Here is a 14,210-nt window from a genome sequence, read left to right as displayed (position 1 = left end):
CAGTCCTCTTACGTCTTCCAATTGTGCACTCAGTGTGGTCAGGCACTGTCCCAGGGCAAAAAAAAAAAAGGGTGGGAGGGTACCACCATACTTACGACTGACTTCAGAAAAGCAAATTAAGAAACGGAAGTGGATATAAACTATGTTTTCTGTTGTTTGTTAGACTGAATGCAGAATGCAAAGGCCTGTTCTTTAAGGGTGTTGGCTTTCCTTCAAATATGTGAGCTATTCAGTCGGAAGCCAAAAGCTCCTTCCTTCAACCTCTAGGCCCAGTTCATTTAGATGCTCTGTCTCTGTAAGTAAACTAAACTGGTTTTACAGCATGGGACATTTCTAATGTCAAAAATAAGTAGTCTAGGACGATAAGATCATGCTCTCTGCAGGGGTCAGAGGTTAGGGCAAGCGTCTCCCTAAAGAAGGAGGAAGATGGCTGTGGATTCTCATGTCACCCAGGAGGAAATTAAGAAGGAGCCAGAGAAACCTCGAAAAGATTTGCTTGCTCCTGCTGCGGGTCGCCGCCACCATCAAATAGACAACTTCTCCCTCAGGAACAGCTGGAGCGAGCTGCAGATCTATACCAATTGCGACTTTGAGAGAGGTTGATTAGTTTAGCAAAGGGCGTCTACCCAGAAGCCAGAAAGAAAGGCACACAGCTTAAATTATGCAATTGGTTTTCTGGATCATAAAAGACCTGGATATCCAGTTAAGGAGATTGGCAGCCACATGTCTGGTACAGGAAGGGCACCGATGATTCCATGACCCGTAGTCACAGAGGTTCCAAATAGGGAATCGTCTGGACATAGCCATAGCTCCTCCAAATCGGGAGCTGCCTTCCTTCGCCAGAGCCGGTGAGACCGGAGTGAATTCTATTGACTTAGGGCCGATGAGACTGTATTGAATTGTATTGACTTTCCTGAAGTTATTTTTCATCCAGATTGTAAAATAAACTTGATCTTTTCCTTCCCCAAACTTTGTCATTAAGCCTTTAAAACATCAACGAATTGTAACACATTTATTTAGGAATTAGGGTTGGATGAACTTTGGAATAGTAAAGAAAGCTTGTAGGTTTACAAAAATATATATTAGTAGTTTATAGTACTCAGTAGCACTATATCAATGCAATAAAAATACAAGGCGGACTTGGATGAGAGTTATTTAAAGTTGCATCCACTTTATATACTATGTAATCAATGCTAAATTAGGCAAAATCATTAGGTGTGTGTGTCTGTGTGTGTGTGTGTTTGTATGTATGTATTTGGTATCAAAAGTAAGTTCTGGTATTTGTTTCTGGGTCACTTGAACTGAACCCTAACTTTCCCATTTCCTGGTTTTCCATCTGTCTCTAGTAATTCAGGAGGATGGCTAAGACCCTCCAGTGCAAGCTGGTCAGATGGCTCCACAGATAAGGATGCTTGCTGCCTCCTGACCTGAGTTTCATGTCTGCAATCCACGTGGTTGGGAGACAAGAACTGACTCTCACAGTTTGTCTAAAGCTCGTTCTCAACACCCAGGGGAGAAAATAGAAATGATCTATTAATTAATTGGATAGGCACAACCAAATCTCCCTCTATTGAGGCTCACTCAGACCAGTAGTTGTAGTAGTGATATCATTGTGACCCTGCTGGCACTGCCCGGGATCTTCCTTCCCTTCAATCACCCAGACTTATTTTCCCGTCTGGGGAGTTTTACGTTCCTAGCAGTGTGCTTTTATGATTTAAGTGTGATTGATTTTACCAAAAGCATCTCTGTGTACTTGGAGATGCAGTGTGGACTAAACACAGCACAGAGAAACAAAAGGCCTTATCACGTTCCAAGTGAGCTCTGCAGGCCAGTGGCTTACATGCGGTTCCTCCCCCGTGTCTCCGGTCTATGCTTATGAACAGACCCAGCCTAGGTATAACTGGTTTTCAAAGTGCCGGGTTCTCTTGAACAGCAGCGTTTTGTTTTAATTCCAGGGTTTTCTTATTTCCTTCTTATCATCCCGATGTTTGCCCCTTCACTCTTTCCCCTCCACGGTTGTAATTATGTGAGCCACATAAGAAACATGGGCAGGACTTCCTGAGCGCTCCTTTTCAGCTTCCACCTTCGGTCTCACCTCTACTCTGTCCTCATTAAAGAGACTCTGGCAAACATCCAGGAAGAACTGGGTCACTAGAAGGGAAAGGTGGGCTTTGTTTCTATTTTAAAGTGAGTAACTGGGCTGTGGAGTCCTGAGACCTAGGCACGGTAGGATTGTGGAGCACAAAATCATGCCAATCCCTGAAAGGAACCAGGTTTTGTTTTGTTTGTTTTTTTTGTTTGGTTGTTGGTTGGTTTTGTTGTTGTTTGTCTATCATTAAAATAATAAAATCAAGGAACGTTAACACATTGGTTTTAAAAATAAATAATTCCTATCTTTTTTTTTTATAAAAAAGAAAGATAAGAACATGTAAGCCAATCATAACAATGGGCTTATTACCACCTATACACGAATACTTAAAGATGTAGTTATTTGCTTTGTTACATGCCTCCGTGTGTATATATACACCGCGTGAATGCAGGCACTGCAGAGGCCAGAAAGAGGCACCCCATTTTCTAACTGGAGTTACAGGCAGTTGGGAGCCACCCAAAACGGGTGCTGGGAACCCACTCTGGGTCCTTCCTCTGCAAGAACGGCAAGTGTTCTTAACTGAGCCATCCTCTCTCCAGCTCCCATTGTGTGTATTTTAAAATAATAAATAATCACATCCCAGATGTAGCACATCAGGCTGTGCCGGTGTTTTCTCCTCTGCACGTTGAATGGTGGAGGTAGCAAGGAGTCTAGAGCCTGTGGGATGGGGCCCTAAGCCTGAAGTTGAGTTTGGGAGACTCTACAAAGGAAAAGCTCTGAAAATCGAGGAAATCGATCCCTTCTAATAGTCACCCTCGCCTTTCCTTACAACGGGGTTGCTTTTATGTTATTTATAATTTTATAGAAGCCCTATGTTGTTAGTAGGAAAATTACATCTATGCCCATTGCACTGAAGAAGACATAAACCGCAAAGGGATTTCTTTCTAATCCCAGGCCACGCTGCTGTCGATATAAACTAGATTCAGAGGTTGGATCCTTTGAAGATAGAGACTAAGGGTCCTTAATACTGACCTCCATTCTTCATGTCAGAATTTTGCATCGATAAGTCACACAAAACTACAGTTAGACTGGTTGACTCCTCTGTGAGACCTTCCCAAGGAACCTTTTCCTGTAGTCTAGCTATGCAGTGTCGAGGTAGACAGGGCATGTGTCTAAGCCTGTAAAAGGTGAAAATCTCAAGTAGATGGAACCCCATTGCCTCTTAGAGAGATAGATGAGTCACAGGATGGGCTGCTGAGGAGGGGGAGGAAGAAGGGGAGGAGAGAAGAATGGATAAAGGGACAGAGGAAGGAGAAAATGGAAGGGAATGGGGAAGAAAACAGGAAAAGTCACCAATATGACTACTTGACTTAGCATCCAATATCTACCTGTGAAAAATTAGCCAATAGTAAGAATAAATTTTACTCTTGATAAGAAAGGAGACAGATGCTTGAAGTGGCTGTTGAGAGGATGGGGATTCCCCCTCCATCAACCATTTGCTCATTCTCTTGTTTGGCAAGTATTCTTTCAATGCAGGAGTCTGCAGGGGTGTAGGGTGAAGTCTGCAGGGGCTGTGATGGAGACACAGAGGAAGGAAGTGCATTGAATGCATGCAAAGGAAGGGGATGAGCATCCATCAGGCAAATCTGGAGTAGTCATTCTCTCACTATAGAAATGAGCCTATGCGAGAAATGGGTCATATACCAATGAGCTGGAGGTAAGTCTCCCTCTCTGTTAAGGCACTGTGCACAGGGTGTTCTGGCTTTCCTGGACCCGAGAGTAGAATGACCAGAAAATCTACGTGCAAGTGGGGCCTGTTGACAACAGACAGGCTCTTTTACTGCAATCGAGAGGCCAAGGAGGAGTTTCTAAAGGTTTGTACCATAAGGAATGACACCGTGAGAAAGAATGTTTATAATAACCAACCCCAAGTGAGAGAGTGTTTACTGACCAGGACCTAAGCTGTTGCATATTAAAGCCCTCACAGACCCCCAATCCAAGCATCCTTCCTTATCTTTGTTGTTGTCTGAGCTGTTCTAGTTCCTTCCTTCCATTCTCTCTACTCTGTGCCTCCTCCTGCTGTGTGTATTTGCTTTCTCATGCACACATTACAAACTCACTGTGTGCCAAGACTTCATACTCACCAGGCCCCAGGATGTACCCTCTGGCAGAGGCTAAAGCATCCCTTAACCTCTATCCACAAGAACTCGAGCATTCTTATCATGGGGACTCTCCCTGAACCAGTGCTGCTCCATGCAGAGCCTCCTGCAGAGGCTTTAGACCACACCAAAACACACAGAAGCATCTCTGCCTCCCACTCAGACCTGTTCCTTGGGTTGGGAGGGTTGGGAACTCCTGTTTAATTGTAAGGACGAACATGTAGCTAGCCATTTTGGGACATCTTTATAAAGAGCATCTGTTAATGTGCTTCCTGCTCAAAGATCTCTTGCCAATCCTATTCAATGGCTTTGGGTTGTATGAAAATGGGCAATTTCTAATGATTTCCAGTTTCTCTCTCTCTCTCTCTCTCTCTCTCTCTCTCTCTCTCTCTCTCTCTCTCTCTCTCTCTCTCTCTCTTTCAGGTAGTTTTCAACTAACTCCTTTTTTGTTTGTTTGTTTGTTTTGCCAGAGTAAAGGCTGTGACCCACTACCCAGGATTTGAATCAAATGAGAGAAAACAGATGTAAGTATCTTGTCTGAAAGGGAGGAGCAGGCTACATGTTCATCTATAGAGGTCCCAGGGGATCCCCAAGGGACAATCTAGAAGACTGTGAAATGAAAAAAAGAAAAAGATAAATTACAGTGTCTCTTTTGAAACCATCGGCAAGGGAAAACTGACTAGTCCAGCAGTTTGTGAAAACACGCCCATGGTTAGTCATTGGACAGCCAATGTAAAATATGAGGTGTGTTTCCTTGCTCCAGCTGATTTGTGCTTACACTTCATATTTCCCACGAGTTCCTGCCCCCATACACACACACCTCCTAAGCTATCAGAACCGATAGTTCTTGCAAACCGGTTACCACCGTGTAGATGCTGGAAGTGCGTGCTTCCCTGGTCCTCCTCTAACACTGACTGAGCCCTCCTTTCCATGTGCGAGTGGAGAGAGGCAGTTTTCCTTGCCCAAATGGAGACAGTCCAGCTCAAGATGTTCAGCTGGAAGATGGAATGCTGGGCTAGATGTCAGAGGGGGGCTGTCCCTGGAAACAAAGATAAAAAGAGAGGTAATAATTTAAGTTGTGGGTGGAGGCAAGATCATCTAGGGTAGCAGGCAAAGCGACGAAGAAGAAACAGCCAAAGACAGGCTCTTGTAACACACCCACTTGTGGGCAAGGGAACCTGTGTCATGAGGTTATCAATCCCAGGAGATGACATAGAGTTGTAAGGGGGCAAGGACCATGGGAACGGAGAGTGATATGTCATATTGTCAAAGGGGTGGGGATTTCAAAGGAGTCCTGGCTCACAGTCAAATGCCACGGAGGAAGAGGCAAAAGAAACAGCTGAAAATCACAGTTGAGGTTGTTCGTGAAGCTGTAACTATGGTAGAGATTTGAAGCAGGCCAGATTGCAGAGCAATTTGGTGACCAGGACAGAAAGAGGACAGAGTAATTTTCTAGGAGGCTTGATGGTGAAAGGAAGGGAGAGAGAACATGAGAGATGATGTGCACATTAGCAATGTTGCTTTTCTAAGAGAGGGGTCTTGCCGGGCAGTGGTGGTGCACATTTTTAATCTCAGCACCTGGGAGTCAGAGGTAGTGGCAAGCAGATATCCAAGTCAGCCTGGTCTATAGAGCAAGTTCCAAGACAGCCAGGGCTACACACACATAGAAACCCTGTCTCAAACAAACAAACAAACAAACAAAAGTGGTAGGGTCTTCTGGGCTGAGATGTAGCTTAGGGGTGGGATGCTTGCTTATAACGCACAAGGCTCCATGTTCTAGTTCTGTACCTCACCCACTCTAAAAGCAGAACTCAGATAAACACATATGTATGGCAAGACACCTCCGAGAAGAAAGGAAATTACCAAAAGAGCTGAAAATTACTAACACGTGAAATGAATCTAACCTTGAAGGGACATAGATGTGACAATCTCCCCGGATCCTTACCTCAAGTCCCCCTAGAGCCACAGTATGGTAGTCAAGGGCACACAACCTCAAGCCAGAATGCCAGGGTTGCAATGATGACTTCACCTTTAACTTGACATTGTGACCAGTGTGGTGTGGTGTAATAACTTTTAAAACATGCAAAATAACAGTATACATTCTATGGGATTATTTATGGCTTCATAGCCCAGGTTAAAATGGGGGCTCTCTTTTTATCAAGTTTCTAAATTGAAAATGTGTCTTTTACATGAAAAAGCAGAAGTCATGGCTTAATGATGTAGTGTTTCTCTTCCTTTGGGAAGTGGGAAAACTGTGGGCCTACCCATTACTAAGTCAGGGGCTATCTTTACATAAAATATGTAGAGCAGGCATGGCACACTGTAAACGCTGTACAGTAATGCAAACTGAAGGCACAGAGAGGATCAAGAGTGATGGGGGCAAGGGAGTGGGGGGAGGAGCTTGAAGAAAATCCTTGTCACTTTGAGAGTCAGTTCTAAGAGCACCCCGTTCATTAAGCCTTTCTTCTTGGAACCAACCTGCCTCCTGTTTTTGCTCATTCGTCCTCTTCCTGTTAAACTTCTGTCCACTGTCAGAAGCCAAACCACTCGCATTTGGGTCAGGGAGAGTTATGTCCCAATTCCTAGGAGTTTTAATGCTAAAAATGCAGGGGGGTGGGGGTGTTTCAAGCAGAAGCAAGATGAATTCTGTGGAGTGAGTTATAATCTGGTTCTATTTCCTAAAGTAGGAAAAAAAGATGATTCAACACAAAAAGCATTGCACACTCAAAAGGCAGAAGTCATGTCTGTCGAGGGTTCCTATGGAGTCAACAGTTATCTTCTCACTTCTACACTTCTACAGCACTTGGTGACCCACTGTCCTCTGTATAAAGAAAAATCTGGTGTCACTTCCTTAATGCCAACAGAACCACTCGCACTTGGAGCTTCCTCTAGTTCCACCATTGCCCCATCTCTTATAGCTGCTATACTCAAGGCAGAACTAGCCAATGGGTAGCAAGTTGGACAGAAGATACGCCACACAGCTGTCCTTCATGACTTGGCAGATGTGAGAAGATAAACAAGTTTATCTTCTAGTGTCTGCCTGGATCACTCTCTATATTCTGTTGATAGGTACCTCTGCCTCATAGCTCTGTGCTGTTCAGAAACACTCTACTCCCTGCTCTTTACTGGAATCTTAAGCCTCGCTGTTAGATTTTAGTTGGCAGAATCTTTACCAAGTGGCTAACAGATAGCCAGGTCATAAGGATTCTTTGCTCACAAGTAGGCCATCCTGGGAGTGGATTCCTTAGCATGACAGTGGGTTTGTTACGAACCAGGCTTAGGTCTCCTCCTCTCTTAGGTGTGTCCTCTCATGATGTATTGTATCCTGCAATGTTTTAAAAAGCAGAAGGACCTAGCTTGAAGGGCCAGTTCAGTCGTGTATGTCTCGGACTCCGGAATCTCTGAGCCAAGTGCTGTTCTCTTTATGTTAAGTAACCGAGTCTCAAGTGCTCTGTTGCAGCAATGCCAAACAGATAAGCTGGGTTAAAGCTAACTGCTTTATCATTTTCTCTTCACCTTAGACGGGAAAGTTAGGTCAAAGGTTTGGGTGCAGTGATGCAAGGCCAGTCTGTGACTGTTGACTTTATAACCCAAGCAGATGACTCAGAATTTGGAGTTTGGAGCTTGGAGTGCTTCCAGTGGGTACGATTCCATGGTGTTCCTAAGTAACAGCAAGACCAACCTGTGACTAAGAGAGTTACTGTGCAGCACATGTCAAGTAGTCCCATTAAATGGGGTAGAAGCGGGAATTCCATGATTAAAAAGGCCTAATGGAGGCTGGCAGAATGGCCCAGTGGGTAAAGACACTTGATGTCAACACTAAATGAGTTCACTTCTCAAAGACTCACAAGATGGGAGGAGAAAACTGACCTCTGAGTCCCACTTGCCCACTTCCTTACACACACCTTCAATGATTAAATAAACGTGCGGTAAAATGACTGTGTTCATGTGTCTATGGAATTCTAATGGGGAGATGATTGTTGCTTAAGAAAAAGAGGAGCGATCAGAGCAACAGTTGACAGGATGTTGGTCTGAGAAAAGGGAGGCCATGAAAACATCATTTTTTATCATTTCACCTGTCTTAATTGCTCTCCTCTCCTGATCAGGATTATACCTACCATCCTTTGGCCTTAGTCAGCCCTGCATCATCTGTAAAACAATGCAAATTTAGTGTCTTCAGCTCTGGGGCACAGAAATCCAAAACAGGTCATAGCATGCTCAAATGAAGTTACTGGGGGTGCAGGCAGGTACTGTGTCCTTCTTCATGTTGGAAGGAATGCCTGTGTTCTCATCTCTCCCAGCTTATAGAGGTTTAAGTATAGCTTGGACAATGGTCTACATTTCCAAAACAATGTAGCCTCCAGATCTCTGACTGTGAGTCAGTAGTATTGCCTCTTACACTGGCTCACACCCTCCTTTTTCCTTCTGAAAAGAGCCCTGTGATTATCTTGAACTTACTTGGATAACCCAGAACACCTTACACTTTGCCATTAATAACACCCTCCAAAGTCCTTTTGCATTAAATCTCCACAGGTTTCAGCATGAGGGCATCCTCGGGGGCAGGGGGTCCCATCATTTTGCTTACCATACTATTCCTGAGAGTTCACATAAACTACAACACCCCCAAGCTGTATTTTCATCTGTGAGATGATGATACTGGAGTCTCTCAAGGTAACTTTGTGAAATTATGATGACAGAATGTATTCTTAATGTGTGACCTTAGGTTTTAAGCGTTTGCAAAATGATACTTTAAGGGATTCGAGGGATGGAGATGGAGCTTGGCGGTAGAGTGCTCCCTGTCTTGAAAGAGCCTGGGCAAGGTCTTGAACTTCATACCCAGAACCTCATTTCCCACAAGACACCTTGAGGCTGAAGGGCAACAGATGGATCACTCTTAGGTGAAACAGACAGCACTGATTTATTTAGTCTACTTCTGACTTTTCTTCTCCCTCTATGTGTGTGTAGAGAGGTGTGTGTCTGTTGCTTATGTATGTGTACCTTGTTCATGTGTGTGCACATGTGGTGTAGACATGTAGTGTCCAGGGATGAATACTGGATGTCTTTTTCCACAGTTCTCCATCTTGATTCTTTAGGACAGGGTCTGCCACTGTACCTAGAGCTCATCAATTTGGTGAAATGATCTGATCAGAAAGCTCCAGGAGTGTTCCTGTACCCTTACCACAGCTAGGTTGATAAATGCAGCCATCTTGCCCCACATATTTTTACATGGGTGTTGCAGATCTGAACTCAGGGCCTTATACTGAGGCAGAAAACACTTTACCGACTGACTATTTAGGACATTTCTTACCAAAGCACAAAGGAAAGAAGAAGATGAAGAGAGCCAAACAATATTAAAGGAGGAAAGTGCCCAACATCACACATACACATCACCCTTCAATTGTGATTTGATCCTCATGGACACTGAGACCTGAGCGTACAACCTCGGTAGCCAGAGAGAGAGCTTGTCACATTTATCCCTGAAAGGATTGTGAAAAGTCCTTTTGGTGGACAGCTCAAGGGAACAGTTCTCCCATGTGCATGAAGCCATGCGTTCTATCTCGAGGGAGCTTTTCTTATCAGCAAGTCCATCCTGTTACCATCAGCTTGCTACTGAGAACCTGGGTTAGATGCTTCCCCACCAGTGCCATCACCATGGGCCAAAAGACAGCTACAGATATGGATTTGCACAGCCACAAACAGGAAGTGCACACCAGCTCGATCAGGAAGGGGTCCAGAAGAAACTCCAGATGTCTGCCTCTTGAGGCTAGAAAAGGAAGTTTCCACGGTTCAGAGAGAGTGGAAAAAATTCTGTTCCCCCTCTGCCACTTCTAATTCTGGGTCAACTATTAGATTTCATATTTTTAATTACCATTATTTATTATTATGTGGGGCATACATGTGGAGGCCAGGGGACAGCTTTGTGGCATTTGTTCACCTTTAAGTGGCGTCTAGGGATTGAACCCGGATCAATCAGACTTGTGAAGCCTGTGTTTTTGGCCACAGAGTCATCTCTTGAGCTCCAGATCGATGCTGGAAATCATGTCATCAGCCACAGAGACAACACAATTGTATAAATGAATAAAGCCTCAAAGAACTCCTTGAAATAAAAGAAAAAAAAAAGCTCCAACCTCCATTCAAGTCCCCAGACCTCCAGGAAGACAGCAAAAAGAGCCCAGCAGAAGTTATGCAAAGATAAAAAATATGGCTTGCCCTAAATGTGGTCCTCAGACATATTTTATTATTTCGAGAAATGTAGTGAACCCCAAGCAGAATAAACAAAGAAAGAAATCCATGTCAAAAATACAAGATAATTAAATGAAATAGAAAAAACTAAAGACAAAGAATAGTCCTGACAGCGACCAGGGAAAAATGACATGCCTCATGAGAGCTCGGATGAGCAAGGATAGCTCACTGGGGCCACAGGAGCTGGGAGGGGGTGATACGCCAGTCCAAAATCCTCAAGGAATGGACAGTTACCCCTGGACTCATAGACAATGGAATGTATTCTACACCCAGCACATATCTGCCATCACGAATGAACTAACAGTTCTTCGTGTAAGACAACTGAATTTGATCTTTCAGAAGACCTGATTTAACAACGAACGGGGTTCTATTTCACCGTTTGAATGGAGACTGTAGTGTGCTTTTGTTTGTTTGTTTGCTTGCTTTTTGTATAGTTATGGTGTCTTATTGACATCAACTGTGACTTTGATCTTAAATACTAGTTCCCATCTGTGTTCCTCACTCCAATGCTAGAAAAAAAATGTTTTTCCAAAGAAGTAATGTGTCATCAGAGGGGAGTCTGAAGCAATTAAGAACGGAAACAGCAAGCATTTGATTCTTTAAGATATGAACGCAGTTGAATTTAAAACTTACAGCAGTCCCTGTAAGTGTTCAGTGTTTGCGACATAAAGGCTGACTGCCACTGCGAGGCCGGAGCTAAGGGTCTGCCGCATGCCCAGCATGTCTTCTATGTTCCTCTTAGAGTGATGATTGTAATTTCTAATTATACTGAAAAAGTTGAGTGTATTTTAATCCCCGAAGAAATCATAAAAACGCTTTTATGGAGAGGTAATGGCCAATTGCTCCTTAGGCAAATTAAAAGGAAGTCCTGGTAAGTCTTCCAGAGAAGGCGAGGGAGGGGTAACAAAGGGGAATAAGAGGCAATGAGGCAAGCACCAAGAACAGAGCAAGCAGAAAGCCATCCTATGATGGTACAGTTAATAAAACCGATAATGATATTAAATCATAATGGCTTTTTAAAAAAATCAGTCAAGGGGTTGGAGAGATGGCTCAGAGGTTACGAGCACTTGCTGCTCTTACAGCAGATCTGAGGTCTGTCCCCAGCATTCACCTGTCACTCCTGTTCCAGGTACTCTCACGCCTTTTTCTGGCCTCCTCAGGTACTGAGTGCACAAGGGGTCACATGTATACACATAGGCAAAAATATCCATAAAATTTAAATAAAAGTAAATCAATAGCGATAAATACTCTCACTAGAGCTGAAGAAAAATGGAAAAATAAACAGCTTAAACTCCACCTTATGGAAGTAGAGAAAGGAGGAAAACTGAGCCCAGAGCAAGTAGAAGGAAGATACAATGAATGAGAAAGAATATTCATAAGACAAAATGTTGGTTCTCCAGTAAACAACACTGAGTTCAGTAATCGGGGAGAAGAGGAAGGGAGGGAGGGAGGGGAAGAGGGAGGGAGGCAGGGAATGGAAGGAGGGACAGAGGGAGGGAGAAAGAGAGAGAGAGAAAGAGAGAGAAAGAGAGAAAACAGGATTCTAGAAAGAGAAGAGACGTCATTAATATTTTAAAATTTGAAATGATGCTAGCAAGATAAGGAAACACCCTAAGCAACTCTCCCACATAAATTTGACAGTTTTACATGAAACAGAGGTAAGTCCCTGAAAATTATAAAGAACCAAAAAATGAACAAACAAAACCCAACTTACCAGACAACAACAAATCAAAAGCCAAGAAATACAAGTGAACTGAGTAATCCTAAACTTATCAAAGAACTCTGAAATTTATTATTAACCTTTATTTATTTGTGTGTGTGTTTGTGTGTGTGTGTGTGTGTTCATGAACAGGTACACATAGGCTCCTGCTGTAGCTTGCATGTGGAAGTCAGAGGACAATTTGCAAAAGTCAGTGCTCTTTCTACTGTGTGGGTCGTAGGAATTAGACTCAGGTAGTCAGACGTGGCACCAGGTGTGCTTTATTAGACTCTATTCAGGGGCTAGAGAGATGGCTAAGTGGTTAAAAGCACATGCCATTCTTACAGATGACCCACTTTGGTTCCCAGCCCCACATGGAAGTTTACAACTGTTGTAACTCTAGCTCCAGGGTATCTAATGCCATCCTCTAGCCTCCTTAGGCATCTGCACGGATGTATTGCACATATACTCTTACAGATACTACACACACATACAAACAAATAATCTTTAAAATATTTTAATGGTTATATGTATAATTTTATTTTTCAGGATTATATAAAAGATTAAATTTGTCAAGGTAATCTATACATGTACATACACAGAGACACTCATATACCCTCACATACATACATACATACATACATAACCAGTCTCAAAGACAGATAGTGGGAGTCAAGACTAAGGACAAGCTGGGAGAAAGACGGAGAAGAGGAGAAACTTTACTGATATCGCAATTTTCCTGAGCAAAGTGGCCTTAGCCAGTTTGATGCATTTATGCATGTATGAAACTGAGAGAGAAGGGACAAGCATCATGGCTATTATTGAACATACGGGCCATCTCCTTTATTTCGAGCCGTGCAGATCATACAATGGACAGCCTTTCAAACAGCCCAAGCACCTTTGTAAGTGTTGACGTCAGTGGGACCGTGATTGTGCATCTCAATGGCTTTCCAGCCACTACAGAGGCAAGTGTCCCTGCTCCATTGGGACTGTGACTTTCCATGCTCGCTCAAGTTGCTGTATACTTATTAAGCCTTTAACTATTAGCTGCTTGTATCACTTCCGGCTGGAAGTGTAGGCCGGTCAGAAGATGGTTTGGGGGTGTGCTCAGCTCTCGAGTCTTTGTTTTATCTTGTATCTCACTGGAGTCTATCAGATCTGCTATTGAGGTTCACCTCTGTCTCTTTACCAGGCATCGGATTTTCTAGGTGACTCTGAGAGCCTCCCTTCCTCCAGCTTGTTCTGTCGACTCTGAAAGGGGCAAGCAATATGGAGAGTACTGAATCTGTCATCATTCTTTGACTTGATTTAACGCAGAGTGGAGCCCAGTGGTATGGGAACTAGGAAAAGACATTTGGGTGGGAATATGAATGCAGAGCTTGAAAGAGGGATGGGCCGGGGAGCAACAACAACAACAACAACAAAAAAAACCCGTCAAAGGGTGCTGATGTGGGCTGGGCACAGACCGGAAACGCACAGAAGGGAGAACTGCCAGTAAGAACAGAAGCAGCCAAGCAGCTTTAAGGACTCTATCATAAAAACAAACAAACAAATAAACAAAATGTAATAGCGGGAAACAGAGAGTGTAACAGCAGGCTCAGAAAGGCAGATTGGGACCAGCAAGAAGAAGATGGGGGTGGGGAGGGGGCATAAATGAGGGTAGCGGCATAATGGCCCATGAGAAAGAGAATACTGAGTCAAACCTGTTGCTTGGAGTGCTAACAACAACAACAAACTAATAAAATAAATAGCTTTTATAAGACAGAGAAGGCAGCCAGTGTTGTCCAGGGTGAAGGGAATAGGGAACCACTCACTGTGTGGTGTGATACTGGTGAGGAACAAGATGACTGGAGTAGTGTGGAGGCTTTCAGTGGAATTAAAAACAGAACTACCATAGACGGGCTATCTCTTTTCTGGATATAAGCCCAGGGGACATGAAAACACAGCCTATAAACTGAGGCCATGCTCCCAGCAGGTCATATAATAGGCAAGTCATAGAAGCCCCCAGAGAGCCTACTGA

At 43.6% G+C, this 14,210-nt stretch overlaps 1 pseudogene; it reads left to right on the top strand.

The window, feature by feature from the left end:
* The first annotated feature begins 370 nt into the window (after nt 1–370).
* LOC110302697 (histone deacetylase complex subunit SAP18 pseudogene) lies at nt 371–898 on the top strand (annotated as a pseudogene).
* The last annotated feature ends 13,312 nt before the right edge of the window (nt 899–14,210 follow it).

The sequence above is a fragment of the Mus caroli genome, unplaced genomic scaffold (genome assembly GCF_978045245.1).
Source record: "Mus caroli unplaced genomic scaffold, Mus_caroli_1 scaffold_9, whole genome shotgun sequence".
Lineage (NCBI taxonomy): Eukaryota > Metazoa > Chordata > Mammalia > Rodentia > Muridae > Mus > Mus caroli.
Note: the sequence above shows the minus strand (reverse complement) of the source record. Positions and strands in the feature narration are given on the sequence as shown.